The sequence below is a fragment of the Rutidosis leptorrhynchoides genome, chromosome 1 (assembly GCF_046630445.1).
Source record: "Rutidosis leptorrhynchoides isolate AG116_Rl617_1_P2 chromosome 1, CSIRO_AGI_Rlap_v1, whole genome shotgun sequence".
NCBI lineage: Eukaryota > Viridiplantae > Streptophyta > Magnoliopsida > Asterales > Asteraceae > Rutidosis > Rutidosis leptorrhynchoides.
The window spans coordinates 182732659-182748288 of NC_092333.1; the positions used below are offsets into that span (position 1 = coordinate 182732659).

General features: G+C 33.8%; 2 non-coding genes across 2 annotated transcripts; both read right to left on the reverse strand.

Moving 5' to 3' along the window:
* Window positions 1-1728: 1728 nt before the first annotated feature.
* On the reverse strand, window positions 1729-1835 carry LOC139886802 (small nucleolar RNA R71). The gene has a single exon (XR_011772666.1). It is a non-coding gene; the product is annotated as a small nucleolar RNA R71 (small nucleolar RNA).
* Window positions 1836-15009: 13174 nt separating this feature from the next.
* On the reverse strand, window positions 15010-15116 carry LOC139886987 (small nucleolar RNA R71). Its single transcript, XR_011772843.1, has one exon. It is a non-coding gene; the product is annotated as a small nucleolar RNA R71 (small nucleolar RNA).
* Window positions 15117-15630: the final 514 nt, after the last annotated feature.

A 15630-nucleotide genomic window follows, 5' to 3' on the forward strand; every position in this document is an offset into this window, starting at 1 on the left:
TTTTAATAAATGGATACAAATACTAAAACTGATTTTTGCCTGAGTTTTCATAGCTCCCTTTTTATATATATTGTTGGGCTGAGAATAAATGCGCAACTTTTATAACTGTTTTACACGTTAGACACAAATACCAACTATTAAACTGTGCTATATCTGGCTATGTCCTGCAAGTCCCCACTAAACCGACAAGGACAGTACAACTTGTCACGGGGCAAACTTTGAAACTGTTTAGTCTAAATATCACGAACTGGCATAACTTTTTGATTTGCGAGATCTACTTATATCAATAAAAATCTTGTGGTCTATATCTATTACTGAAATCATTGTTTATGACAAACCTATGAACTCACTCAATCTCGTGTTGACACTTTAAAGCATGTTTATTCTCAGGTCCTACATAATGCTTCCGCTGTGTATTTGCTAATTGAAAGCAACATTTCAACGAGTCATTCATGGATAATTTGAAAGACTTGCATTTACTAATTTGATGATGATTGCTTGCTATGCTTGGAGTCTTCATTTCATATCATATCAATTAAAGACATTTAATGCGTTGTTCATTAAATACAATGTAATCTATTTATCTTCCACTGCAAAACTCAATAAAACGTCTCATATAGTGTCGTTCTCGTTTATACAACTGTGAATTGATATAATTAGTCACAAATACCCCAGGCCCTATTTGGGGCTGTGACATTTTTTTGACGCTTTACTTTCTTATTATTATTTTTCGACTTTTTATTTTTTGACGTTTTTCGACGCGCGCTTTTTCTTTCTCATTTCTACGCTCTAGTTTTTAGGACATAGTATTTTCGTTATTTTCTTTAATTTTTGACGAAAAATTATAAAAAGCGATTAAATTGATAGACATCCAAATTTTTCTGGTTCGTAGTAATAGTTGGATTTGTTAGTGGTGAGTTGTGGGCTTCCGATTTAAAGGGTCCTGGCTACCTGCTGCATCTATTGGCTATTCGAAACGTGGGAAAAATCAGAAAAGTCTATTAATTTGATAACTTATATAATTTTTATTTTTATAACTAATGGGATATTCAGTGAATGCACCGAGCAAAACGTTCACCACCTTTCATACGTTCACCACCTGTAACCAGATCAAGACATCTAGCTAATATTACCGCTGTTTATTTTTCTTTAGAATCATCATTTAGTCGAACAAGTACTCCAATTCAAATTTCCGACAATCCATTTTTTGAACCCGACTTCACAATTGAGAACCCGGAGGATATTCAAGGACAATTCCAAGATCCAGAACCACTAATCATTCCTCCTGAACCACAAACCGTTAAATCAGAATCTTCTAGTAATTCGGATTCAACAATTTCAAATATGGATATAACGGAACCTCTAAGTATGGAAGATCGAATGAGAGCCACACGCACTGGCCAAGGACATGCCATTACGTGACCAGACATTAATGTGCCAGATTATGAAATCAAATGACAAATCCTACACATGGTAACTAATCAATGCCAATATAGTGGTACGCCAAAAGAAGATCTAAACGAACATCTTCGAACATTTAATAGGATCTGTACACTATTCAAAATCAGAGAAATTGAGGATGAACAGATCTATCTCATGTTGTTTCCCTGGACTTTAAAGGGAGAAGCCAAAGATTGGTTAGAATCGTTACCAGAAGGAGTGATTGACACATGGGATGTCTTAGTTGAAAAATTTCTTAAAAGATTATTTTCGGCATCTAAAGCCATGAGACTTCAAGGAGAAATTGTTACTTTCGCGCAAAAGTCAAATGAAACATTATATGAGGCGTGGACAAGATTCGAAAAGTTGTTGAGAGGATGTCCTCAGCACGGTTTAGACACTTATCAAATAGTACAAATATTCTACCAAGGTGTCGACATTGCTACACGAAAAGACATCGACACAGCAGCTGGTGGTTCCATTATGAAGAAAACCGCAATCAAAGCTCACAAAATCATTGATAATACAGCCTCCCACTCACATGAGTGGCATCAGAAAAAAGATATCTTTCATTCATCTAAAGCGGCTAGAGCCAATTCTAGCCATGACTTTAATTCCGTTTTCGCAAAAATTGATGCTTTCGAGAGACGAATGGAAAAGATGAATAAAGATATTCATGCAATATGAATCAGTTGTGAGCAATGCGGTGGAACACACTTAACGAAAGATTGTCACATTGAACAAACGATGGAACAACGAGAGAATGTTTCCTACATGAACCAAAGGCCGGGAAATAATTATCAAAATAATTATCAACCGCCAAGGCCAAACTTCAATCGAAATCAAAACATTCTTTACAATGCAAATGGACCCAACAATAACTTGTACAACCAACAAGGTCCGAATAACCAAACAACTCAAAATAACACTTTCAATCAACAAAGACCTAGCTTGTATAAACCACTACAACAAACCGAAGAGAAAAAGTCAAATCTGGAAGAAATGGTACAAAAGCTAATGGAATCTCAAACATAATTTATTACATCTCAAACCCAAATAAATGAGAGGTTTGATCAGTCATTAAGAACTCAACAAGCTTCCATTTTGAATCTAGAAAAACACATAGGTACTCTTGCTAGCATGATGAGTAAGAGGGAACAAGGAAAGCTACCGAGTAATACTGAAGTAAATCCTCGGAATGAAAATGTTAATATGGTTTCAACAAATTCTGAAAAACCAGCACCAAAAGATGGGAAGGTTTTAGATGTGAGTAACAATGAAGAAGTTACAACACCACCACCACCCGAGTATGTAAAGCCAGTAGTTGCACCATACAGACCACCCATCCCATTTCCAATAAAAGGAGTTGAGTATGAGCAAGTGATATGTAATAAAGTTTGAGATACCTTTGGAAAGAAGAAGAAGAATAAGAAAGTACAAGAAATAAAAACCGTAAAAATAAACCCGATGAAGACAGTTCCACGAAAACTTCCACCAAGGTTGGGTGATCCGAGTGAATTTATTGTTCCTTGTCTACTTAGTGATTGTGTCATGTATGATGCACTAGTAGATTTAGGTGCGAGTGTGAGTGTTATGCCTCTTTCATTATATAAGAGATTAGGAGTAGGTGAGCTAAGTCCAACGAAAATGAGTGTTCGACTCCTTGATCAAACCATTAAGCACCCAGTTGGAATTGCTGACAACCTACCCGTTCAAGTGGGTAATTTAACCTTTCTAGTCGAATTTATTGTCATTGACATAGAAGAGGACTCAAACATTCCTCTAATTTTAGGTCGACCATTCTAAGCGTCCACCAAGGCATTCATTAATGTAAGAGAGGGTAGAATGACACTTAGTGATGGTAACAAATCGATCACCTTTATGATTCGAAAGTCTAAATCTCCACCAACCAAAACCGTTGAACCAATAAAAATGATCGGTGAGAAGCATATTGTTTTACCAACTCCAACGGTAGTGCTTAATAAAACACTTAAGTGTGGGGAAGATGAAGTAACACCTAATAATGACCTGATAACAAAGAACCCCGTTGTTGATACGAAATTAAATGATCCCGTTATTAACAGTTCAATGAAGAAACTTATTAAACGTATTCGCGATGCTAGAACCAAGGGGAACTCTAAGTTATGTAACCGGTTAGTATCCAATCTATCGCCTAAAGAAAAGGCGAAACTAGTTGAATTTATAGATATTACACAGGAATCCGACCAATGACTTAAAGCAAAAGTCACAGATATGCAAGTTGATTATGGTCCAAAAGTAATTGACAATGAAGTTAATCATAATTTTGACACCACAGCTACCTAAGTGTGGGGAGATTCAAATGTTCTAAGAATAAATGTTGTCTAGAGTTAGTTGTTCTGTTCTCGTGTAGTTCCGAGAATGGAATCCGATTGGTCTTTTCCACTAGCAGACACTAAAGAACTAGTTTTCTTCCCCCATTCTGATTTTTTTTTGTTTTGTAGGTTTGTATGAAATTAATTTGCTTTTTAAATTTAAGTTTTGTGTGAATTTAAAAAAAAAATTTGCTTTATTTCATTAAGTTTAAAAAATGATTTTTAAAATTCGTCGTAAGTTAAAGACTAGGTCATGGAACCGAAATTGCTTTACCCAAAGACAGGGCGAAAAATTTTGTTATCATTATTTTTAATATTATTGATCTAAAGTATGCCAAAAAATTAAAAAACCTGAAAATCTTTGTTTTTTAAAACAATCGCTTTAAAACGAAAATTTTTAAATTTTGTCGAGGGATGGACTAGGTAAACGTACCGAAACTACCTCTACATAAAGTAAAAGGAAACAAAATTTTAAAAAATTATTCATTTAAATTGTTTTAATAAATAAAGGTTTTATATATATATATATATATATATATATATATATATATATATATATATATATATATATATATATATATATATGTTTGTAGTCTATCTTATGTACAAAACAGGGTAAAACAGCGCACTTTCATAGACTGACATTAAGTTCAGCAAAAGCTACTAATTTTGACGATAAGACGCAAAACATATGTGAAATTACAACAAAAGGAATCAACGATGAGGCGCACCATCTATCATTCGATGAGCTTAGTAATTACAAACTGGGTATTTTTAATCACTTTTCTACACTAATCACCCTCATGAATTTATAATTATAGTCCGATTTCTTGCAAATGAGGGCATTGCAAGATCTTAAGTGTGGGAAGGGATTAAATTCTTTCGGGTTTTAAACATTTGACTTATATACTTGGTTTAATAGCCACTGTTAAATTTTACTAGTAAAGCAGTAGTTGTATTAGAATCTAGTGCTCTCTGATAATAAAGAACAGCCCTAGTCATATATACTGACTACCCACTTCTAATAAAAATTTTTAAAAATTTTCAAATAAATGAATTCAAAATCATGTTTATACATATTTATGAACAATAAAACTAGGTATTAATACCGAAATTATTGTTACCTCGGAAAGGACATAAATTGAGAAACAACCTAAAATGCATGAATTCATTTAAAATGGAATAGAAGAGTTTAAAAAGGCAAAGAAAATAAAAATAAATAAAAGCTAAGTGTGGGAAGAATTTACCAAGTTCTTTAAAAAACATATATCACATATTTTGTACAAGATTATTGCAGGTACTTTTACTTTGGACTAAACTAATCAGTTTTACCCGATTTTTTATAATATATTTGAAAGAAATGTGCCACTTGATTTAAAAGGAAGTAAAGTCTTCCGGAAAAATAAATGAAGGAAGTAAAGTCTTCCAAAAAAGACACACGCTTCTTGATTTAGGTCTGGAAGTTGTCGTCCAGACCAGCTGTAGGTTGACGAAAAATCTAGAAAAGTCATCTCTAAAATCAACAGGAAATCCACGGACCTCAGCATCAAACAGGGTCACCATGTGGTCAGACTTATCCTATCCATGAGAGGATCTGTCTCGTAAAATGGGGAGGGTGCCGTGCAAATTAGCTTGATAAGACTAATGAATCAGACCCCCAGAAAGGATAATCTCCTAAAAGATTAAAAATCAGCTTTTAAGCCTGATATTACTCAATCCTTGAGATTGACTTTAAAGATTGAGAATTACAAACTCATGGAATTCGATGATATCTAAACTCGAGCTTGAACGAGAAAATATTTTGATCAAATTAAAACCAATTTGTTTTCCGAAAACCTATTTTCAAATGCGTTCATTATCATTGAACTTAAAATCCTGAGAATTCACCTGGAATTCATTAGGTCACCTGAACCAAATTGGGTGTCAACCGTAAGAACGGTTGTTGCATAGCATGGTCGAAGACAGGACCTTATGCCAGACCGAAAAATTATAGGATGATCTTTACTATTTCTCCTACAAAGGATAGTAATTGCATCCGACAAGTTGTGGACCATGAATATCTGCATGTCATTAGACATTGCCTTAACAGTTGCTTGTTCATCACTTTCCTTTACAACCGGACGGTAGTTTACCGAAAGGTAATATACGGGATAAGTAAACTGGACGTGTGCTTTCCTAATATAAGGTTAGCAAGTGGGTGACACAAAACCGCAAGTTTTGAGCTAAAATTTTAAAATATGAAACCCACGCAACCCACAAAAACATTTTGCAAACACCGATGAAGGGTTATTTCGGAAAACTTATCTAGGCTAAAATCTAGCTTAAATTTTCAAAAGATCAAATGTTTTCATAAAGATCCAATTTCCTTAAGGATCTAAATTTTCATAGTCACGTGGGACTTTAAACCGCCTTTCAAATGTACACTTTGCAATGGAAACCGAAAGTAAATCGGCTATTTGATTGCAAGTGTCATTGACCTGAACCCGAGGTAACTGTGGATGGCACACCCACCTTTAAACATGGTTCTATTGTTACTATCATTGTTCATACCACTATATCAAAATCACTGATGTATAAAGTGTGAGAATAAAAAAGTGATTCGAGTGAAGTGTGATTTTATTTCAAGTTCTGTATTGCTTGAGGACAAGCAACGTTCAAGTGTGGGGATATTTGATAGTGCTCCAAATGAACATATATTTAGGCACACTATCCTTCCAATATGTAAAGCTTTTAGTTACTATTGATCTATTTTTATGTAATAATCGTTTAAATAGATAAGTGCGAAGACAAAAGAAGAAAACGAAGATTTGAAGACGCAAATGACCAAAAATCTCAAATGTACAAGATACAATCCAAGTGGTTCCATTTATTGATGAGAAATGTCTAAAAATTACAAGAGTACAAGTCGCAAAACGCAAATTACAAGATATCTAAGCATACGAAAAGATGTTCGAAAATCCGAAAACGAGACATAAACCGAGTATCAATGTACGACTCAACGGAGCTAAAATTACAAGTCAACTATGCATAAGAATATAATATAATATATATATAATTATATAAAATTATATATTATATATATATATATATATATTTATATATATATATATATATATATATATATATATATATATATATATATATATATATATTTAAATAAAGTGTCGGCAAACTAGAAAACAAAGCAAAGTGAGCTGGCCAGAGATGCCATGCGATCGCATGGCATTAACACTTCAGGCCCATGCGATCGCATGGGCAACAGGAATTCGAATTATGCCTATAAAAGGCCTGGTTCTGCTCGAGTTCATGACCCCTTTTTCTTTCTTTCTCTCTATATGTAATATATATATTTATATTTATAATTTTAATTTTAATTTAAGTTTAATAATAATAATAATTGGGTTATTGTAAGCAATGTTTTACGGGTTTTAAAATCGGAACTCTGTCCGTGTAACGCTACGCGATAAATAATCATTGTAAGCTACGTTCTTCCTTTTTAAATTAATGTCTCATAACTAAGTTATTATTATGCTTATTTGAGCCGAAGTAATCGTGATGTTGGACTAAATATTAAGACGGGGTTATTGAACTTTGGACCATAATTAAGGTTTGGACAAAATATCGACACTTGTGGAAATGGGACTATGGGTTATTAATGGATTTTATATTTTGATTAATATAGAGATTTACATTTTGACGTATTTATAAATATCCACATACGCTTGACTGGGTACGGTGGGCAGGATATTTATAAATACTAATAATTGTTCATTTGACCGGAGACGGGGATGGATTAATAGTCAATGGACTCATTAAAACAGGGGTGAATTATATTCAAGGGTAATTGGTGTAATTGTTAACAAAGTATTAAAACCTTGGATTACACGCAGTCGATAACTTGGTGTAATTATTAAAAAGTATTAAAACCTTGTTACAGTTCGAATCCCTAATTAGTTGGAATATTTGACTTCGGAAATAAGGTTAATTTGATGAGCATTTTATAATTATGACCGATGGACTATTATGGGCAAAAACCAGATAGGTTTCAAATAAACCAGGACAAAGGACAATTAACCCAGAGTAATAAATTAAAAATCAAAACGTTAAACATCATGATTACGGAAGTTTAAATAAGCATAATATATTTTATTTCATATTTCCTCGTACTTTTATTTATTGTTATTTTAATTATTGTTATTTATTTTATCGTTAGTTAAATATCATCATTTACTTTACGCTTCGCTTAAAATATAAAATCGACAAACCAGTCATTAAACGGTAAAACCCCCCCTTTTATAATAATAATAATTGTAATATATATATTTATATTTTGTACAAATATAGTTATATAAAAATATAGTGTAAAATAAGCCAGCTCCCTGTGGAACGAACCGGACTTACTAAAAACTATACTACTCTATGATTATATACACTGCCTATAGTGTTGTAGCAGAGTTTAGGTATATCTCATTTGTAAATAAATAAATTAAAAATTGTGTAATTTGTATCATATTTCGTTGTATTTTGTAATAAAATATAATCTATTTCGTATACACCACTGTACACATCAGTGATCTCTGGCCTGTAAGCCTCTCTTTCATCTGGATTCATTCTTCTTATATCTGGCTCTCCTCGTGCAACTGAATCATCTTTCCAAGTTGTGTGTTTATCATGATGTTTTGGGAAAGATGGAGGATACATGATTGATTCTGCTATTCCAGAAGAACTTACTGAGTACTGATTAATACGTTCATCTTGTGTTCTGTCAAAATAAGCAAGAGTACGGGGAGAGATAGGTGATTAAACAAACAGATGATCTCCTCTGCCCTAGACTGTAAAATCAGCAGGATTAGCAGTATCATCATCTTGTTTAGCACCCAGCTCAGCCACCTTGGCTGGGTCTTCAACACTTGTTACACCCAGCAACATACTACTGGCTGGGTCTTCAATCACAGCACTCCTTGATGTGTCTTCAGTACCAACTGACTGATTAGTATCAGTTGGCACAATGGCCACAGTATTTTCATCAGCTGCCTCAAATAGGGGTCCTTTCCTTAGGGGCTGGTTGTTCCTAGGAGCAGATTTTACCCTTTGTTTATCGATTGGCATGGATTCAGCTGATGATTCTTGTGTTGATACTGGTTCTTGTGGAGGCAGATAGGGAACAATTGCTAAGTGCTCCCACTGAATATCATTATCATCAAGGTTGATGATATCTGCTGGCTGTGATTGTGTAGCTGGCTGAGCAGTAGATGCAGATCGAGAGGATTGGCTGGTTTCCAATATAGCATCAAGCCATTTCATGAATACATCAGCTCTAACTCCTCCTGACTCTGTTAATGCCAAGTAATCTTGCATCTGTTCAGGTGTCATCTTCTTAATTCTGTCTGCTCACCCAGCATACAACTTTGCTTTCTTTCTATCAAATTTCACCATGAACTTAGCATTTCTTTTCAAAGCAGCCCTTTTATGTTCTTCAATGCTGAGTAGTTCATCATGAATTTTACGCTTTTCAGGATCAAGGGATCGTATATGCTCAATTTTGTGTCGTTTCAGAGTAGCATATGCCTCAAATTTAGCGTTGAAAGCAGCATCTAGTTCCTGCTGTCTCTTCTGATGTCTCTCCAATTTTCTTTTCATTTTACGTTCAATAGTTTGAGAGACAACAAAAGATTCAGCAACAGCCATTTTAGAAACATCACTGGGCTTACTGCCAGAACCAATATCATCCACAGATGTAGCAGACACACTGGGTTGAGATTCACCAGCTGCCTGAACAGCTACTTTAGTATGAGCGTTGCTGAGCTTAGTGCCAGAACCTTGACCAGTACTATCACAACCATCGTCACCATCCCTCCTTTGCTGTTTAGGAGCCTTTTCATGCTCATGCTCCCCCTCAGATTGTTTTCTCTTTTTAGACTTCTTTTTAGACTTCTTCTCCCCCTTTTTATCATCAGCAGGGGCAGAAGCAGGAGCTGGAGAGACTTGTGCATCAAGGTCACTATCAGACTCAGGAACAAAAATAAGCAAATATGTTCCAGTCAGCATAAGCAGAAGATAGATGGGCACCAGGATCCACACCATATTGTCTGAGGCATAGGTTTTAAGATCGAACTTCATTCCTAGCAACACCCATGGCCATTTGTTGGACATCAGCCCTAACATCAGCTTGAAGAGCAGCCATTCATTGCATTACCTCTACCATTTATACATAAGCTGAGGCAGGAATCATAGTAGCCATTTGCTATTCCTGCGAATCCAATCTCTCTTCCAATACCCTATTTTCCTCATTAAGAAAAAGAATTCTGCAATTAGCAGCATCTAAATCAGCTTGAAGACGGGCAATATGATCAGAATACTCATTATGAGAGATGATTCGCCTCTTAAGATCCTCCTCCTCTTCATGGTGTTTGACAATGGTTTCCACCGTAAGATCAGCAAAAGCACACACCTATTTGAGCTGGGCTTCAATAGATGAAGTTGTAACCTCCCCAGCTCTGCGTACAGCTTCAGTCATTCTATCAACAAGAGTAGTGCGGATGGTCCTTTTTAGATCTGGTGTGGTTCTGGCTACTGTACGATAAACAGCTAGTGTGGAGATGGCAGCCATCTCAGTAGGATCAAAGCTACTGGTTGAGGGGCGATCACTAGTAGCTACAATAAGATTACCTCCGTGGGGTGGTGGAGGTGGAAGGTCATAATCTGACTCATCACCATGATCACCATCATTTTTACCTTCACCCGAAGGTTTAGAACCACGGGTATCCTTGTCAGTATCATTATCAGCATCATCAGTAAGATCCACTGGTTTACCTTTGGAGCCAGTCACATTATCATGAATGACTGGCTCATCCTTACCAGTACCTTTATCAGCATCACCATCAGATGAAGAAGATGATGAGGAAGAAGCTGATGAATTAGAAGGCACTATCGAATCAGGAATGTTTTGCATGATATACTTACCAGTAGTTGGATCTCTGATGAACTTGAGAGGCCTCCATGTACCAGGCCATGGAGAAGCAGCTGGAGCCATACCAAAGAAGTGGTAGTATGGCTGCACATTAACCTGTTGTAAAGTGGCCAGCCTCTCATATACCTCTTCTCTTGCTGGTCAATTAAGCTGAGACAGCAGTTCAGTCAGCTCTTCTCTAGGTAATTTGCTGGCTGATACTAAGGCACTTTAAGGATCAATAGTCAGCTGATCCACCAGCAAGACAACTCTGGGAGAGATAGATGCTCCCTGATAATGCTAAAAACGAACATATATTTCATAGCATTATCCTTCAAGAAAAACAAGCTTTTAGTTGCAATTGTTTTATTTACAAGTGATATTCGTTTAAATAATAAAAGGTGAAGACAAAAGACAGATTCGACTATTTGAAGACACAAATGACCAAAAAGCTAAAAAGTATAAAGTACAATCCAAGTGGTTCAATTTATTGATAAGAAACATCTAAAAGTTACAAGAGTACGAGCCGCGAAACGCAAAGTACAAGATATTAAATCGTACGAAAGGACGTTCGAAAATCCGGAATCGGGACATGAACCAACTATCAACGCGCGGCGCAACGGACCTAAAATTACAAGTCAAAGATGCACAAGAATATAATATAATATATATATAATTATATATATTATATTATATATTAAATAAATACGAGCAGCCCACGTTTAAAATGCAATGTGACCAGGAGATGGCTGCCATGCGATTGCATGGCCTGGTAGCCTTAAACCCATGCGATCGTAATGGCTTACTGTAGCTGGCCAGGTTCTATAAAAAGGCAGTTTGCTCAACGTTTTATATGCACCTTTTTCTTTTCCTTTCTCTAATTCTCAATCTATATATATATATATATTTATATTTATAATTTTAATTTTAATTTAAGATTAATAATAATAAGGTTATGTTAGCGAATGTTTTAAGTTTGTAAGTCGAAACTCTGTCCGTGTAACGCTACGCTATTAATACTCATTGTAAGTTATGTTAAACCTTTTTAAATTAATGTCTCGTAGCTAAATTATTATTATGCTTATTTAAGCCGAAGTAATCATGATATTGGACTAAATATTAAAGACGGGGTTATTGGGCTTTGTACCATAATTGGGGTTTGGACAAAAGACCGACACTTTTGGAAATTGGACTATGGGCTATTAATGGGCTTTATATTTGTTTAACTGAATGATAATTCGTTAATTTAATATAGAGATTTACAATTTGAGGTAATTATAAATAACCACATACACTCGATCAGACACGATGGGCGGGATATTTATAAGTACTAATAATCGTTCAATTAACCGGACATGGGGATGGATTAATAGTCAATGGATTCATTAAAACAGGGGTGGATTATGTACAAGGACACTTGGCGTAATTGTTAATAAAGTATTAAAACCTTGGGTTACATGCAGTCGATATCCTGTTGTAATTATTAAACAAAGTATTAAGACCTTGTTACAGTTTAAGTCCCCAATTAGTTGGAATATTTAACTTCGGATATAAGGATAATTTGACGAGGACACTCGCATTTTATATTTATGACTGATGGACTGTTATGGACAAAAACCAGATAGACATATCGAATAATCCAGGACAAAGGACAATTAACCCATGGTAATAAATTAAAATCAACACGTCGAACATCATGATTACGGAAGTTTAAATAAGCATAATTCCTTTATTTTATATCTTATCGCATTTTTAATTATCGTACTTTTAATTATCGCAATTTTATTTACCGTCATTTTATTTATCGCACTTTTAATTATCGTACTTTTATTTATCGTCATTTAATTTACGCTTTAAATTAAGTTGTATTTATATTTAATATTTTACATTAGGTTTTAATTGTGACTTAAGACATAAAATCGACAAACCGGTCATTAAACGGTAAAATCTCCCTTTTATAATATATATATATATATATATATATTTATATATATATATATATATATATATATATATTTATATATATATATTTATATAAAAATATAGTGTAAAATAAGTCGTTTCCCTGTGGAACGAACCAGACTTACTAAAAACTATACTACTCTACGATTAGGTACACTGCCTATAAGTGTTGTAGCAAGGTTTAGGTATATCCCATCTGTAAATTAAAACTTTTGTAATTAGTATCGTATTCCGTATTAAAAATAATAGTATTTTATACTACACCTCGCACACATCAAGTATTTTTGGCGCCGCTGCCGGGGACTCGGTGAAAAATGCTATATTTATTATTACTATATTTTTATAAAAATATATAATTTCTTATTTTGTAAAAATATATTGTTTTTGTAATAAGGATTAAAATATATATATATATATATATATATATATATATATATATATATATATATATATATATATATATATATATATATATATATATATATATATATATATATATATATATATTTAAGATTTTGTCTATAATAAGTATTTTTATTTTTAGATTTTAAAGTTTATTTTAATAAATATTTTCTTTATATATTTTGTATAAATTAAAATTAGAAAAAAAATATAATAATTGAAATTAAAGTTGGACCGAGTCAGTTTTCGAAGCCCAATCTGTTCTGGTAAACTGGGCCATGCGACCGCATAAGCCCGTAGGCAAAGATCCATGCGACCGCATGGTTTAATCTGACAGGTCTGATCCCAGCATTAATTACGCGTAAGGTTTTTATTAAATTATTATTATTAATTAGGGTTTAATTATAATATTAATTAGTTTAGTTTTTAGTTTTAATTTGTAATTTAAGTTATATTTAGTTTTATTAAATATATAAACTTAATACTTTTATAAAATAAATAATACAAAAATAATATTTTCATAAAAATTGTATTTTTATAACTTTAAGTTTTATTTTTATATTTTCATATCTTATTAATCGTTTAAATTGTATATTTATCGTTCGTAATTAGTTTAAACTTAGTTTTTGCCTTAGTTACTTTATTTCTAGATTTTTAGGCCTTGCCGTAAAATCCCTTAAGTGCTTTTTCTTTAGACTAAGATTTAGGTGCTTTAGAATTTTGCGATGCCGTTTTAAGATTTTAGTACTTTTTAAGTTATTGCCGTTTTGGATTTAGAATTCCTCTAAGTTTTAATACCTTTAGACGCAACTTTTAATATTTAGTTTTTAGACTTTTGAGTTTCGACGCTTTACTTTCTTATTATTATTTTTCCGACCTTTTATTTTTTGACGTTTTTCGACGTACTTTTTTTCTTTCTTATTTCTCGACGCTCTAGTTTTTAGGACATAGAATTTTATTTATTTTCTTTAAATTTCGACGAAAAATTATTTTAAGTGGTTAAATTGATAGACATCCAAAATTTTCTGGTTCGTAGTAATAGTTGGATTTGTTAGTGGCGAGTTGTGGGCTTCCGATTTAAAGGGTCCTGGCTACCTGCTGCATCTATTGGCTATTCGAAACATGGGCAAAATCAGAAAAGTCTATTAATTTGATAACTTATATAACTTTTATCTTTATAACTAATAGAATATTCAGTGAATGCACCGAGCAAAATGTTCACCACCTTTCATACGTTCACCACCTGTAACTCGATCAAGACATCTAGCCAACATTGTCACCGTTGATTTTTCTTTAGAATCGTCATCAAGTCTACCAAGTACTCCAATTCAAATTTCCGATAATCCATTTTTTGAACCCGACCTCACAATTGAGAACCCGGAGGATATTCAGGGACAATTCAGAGATCCTGAACTACTAATCATTCCTCCTGAATCACAAATCACTCATCTAGAGATTGTCGAGGAAGAAACCATTAAATCAGAATCCTCTAGTGATTCAGATTCAACAAATTCAATCATGGAAAATCTGGAACCTCTAAGTATGGAAGACCGAATGAGGGCTAAACGCACTGGCCAAGGTCATGCAATTACTCAACCAGACATTAATGCGCCAGATTATGAAATCAAAGGACAAATCCTACACATGGTAACTAATCAATGCCAATTTAGTGGTGCGCCGAAGGAAGATCCAAATGAACATCTTCGTACTTTTAATAGGATCTGTACACTATTCAAAATCAGAGAAGTTGAGGATGAACAGATATATCTCATGTTATTTCCCTGGACTTTAAAGGGAAAAGCCAAAGATTGGTTAGAATCGTTACCTGAAGGGGCGATTGATACATGGGATGTTTTAGTTGAAAAATTTCTTAAACAATTCTTTCCGGCATCTAAAGCCGTGAGACTTCAAGGAGAAATAGTTACGTTTACACAAAAGCCAAATGAAACTCTATATGAGGCATGGACAAGATTCGGAAAGTTGTTGAGAGGATGTCCTCAACATGGTTTAGATACTTATCAAATAGTACAAATATTCTATCAAGGATGCGACATTACTACACAAAAAGACATCGACATAGCAGCTGGTGGTTCCATTATGAAAAAAACCTCAACTGAAGCTTACAAAATTATTGATAACACTGCTTTCTACTCACATGAGTGGCATCAAGAAAAAGACATCGTTAGATCATCTAAAGCGGCTAGAGCTGATTCTAGCCATGACTTTGATTCCATTTCCGCAAAGATAGATGCTTTCGAGAGACGAATGGAAAAGATGACTAAAGATATTCACGCAATACGAATTAGTTGTAAGCAGTGTGGAGGACCACATTTGACAAAAGATAGTCTCAGTATTGAACAAACAATGGAACAAAGAGAGAATGTTTCTGATAATGCTAAAAACGAACATATATTTCATAGCATTATCCTTTAAGAAAGACAAGTTTTTGGTTGCAATTATTCTATTTATAAGTGATATTCGTTTAAATAATAAAAGGTGAAGACAAAAGACAGATTCGACGAT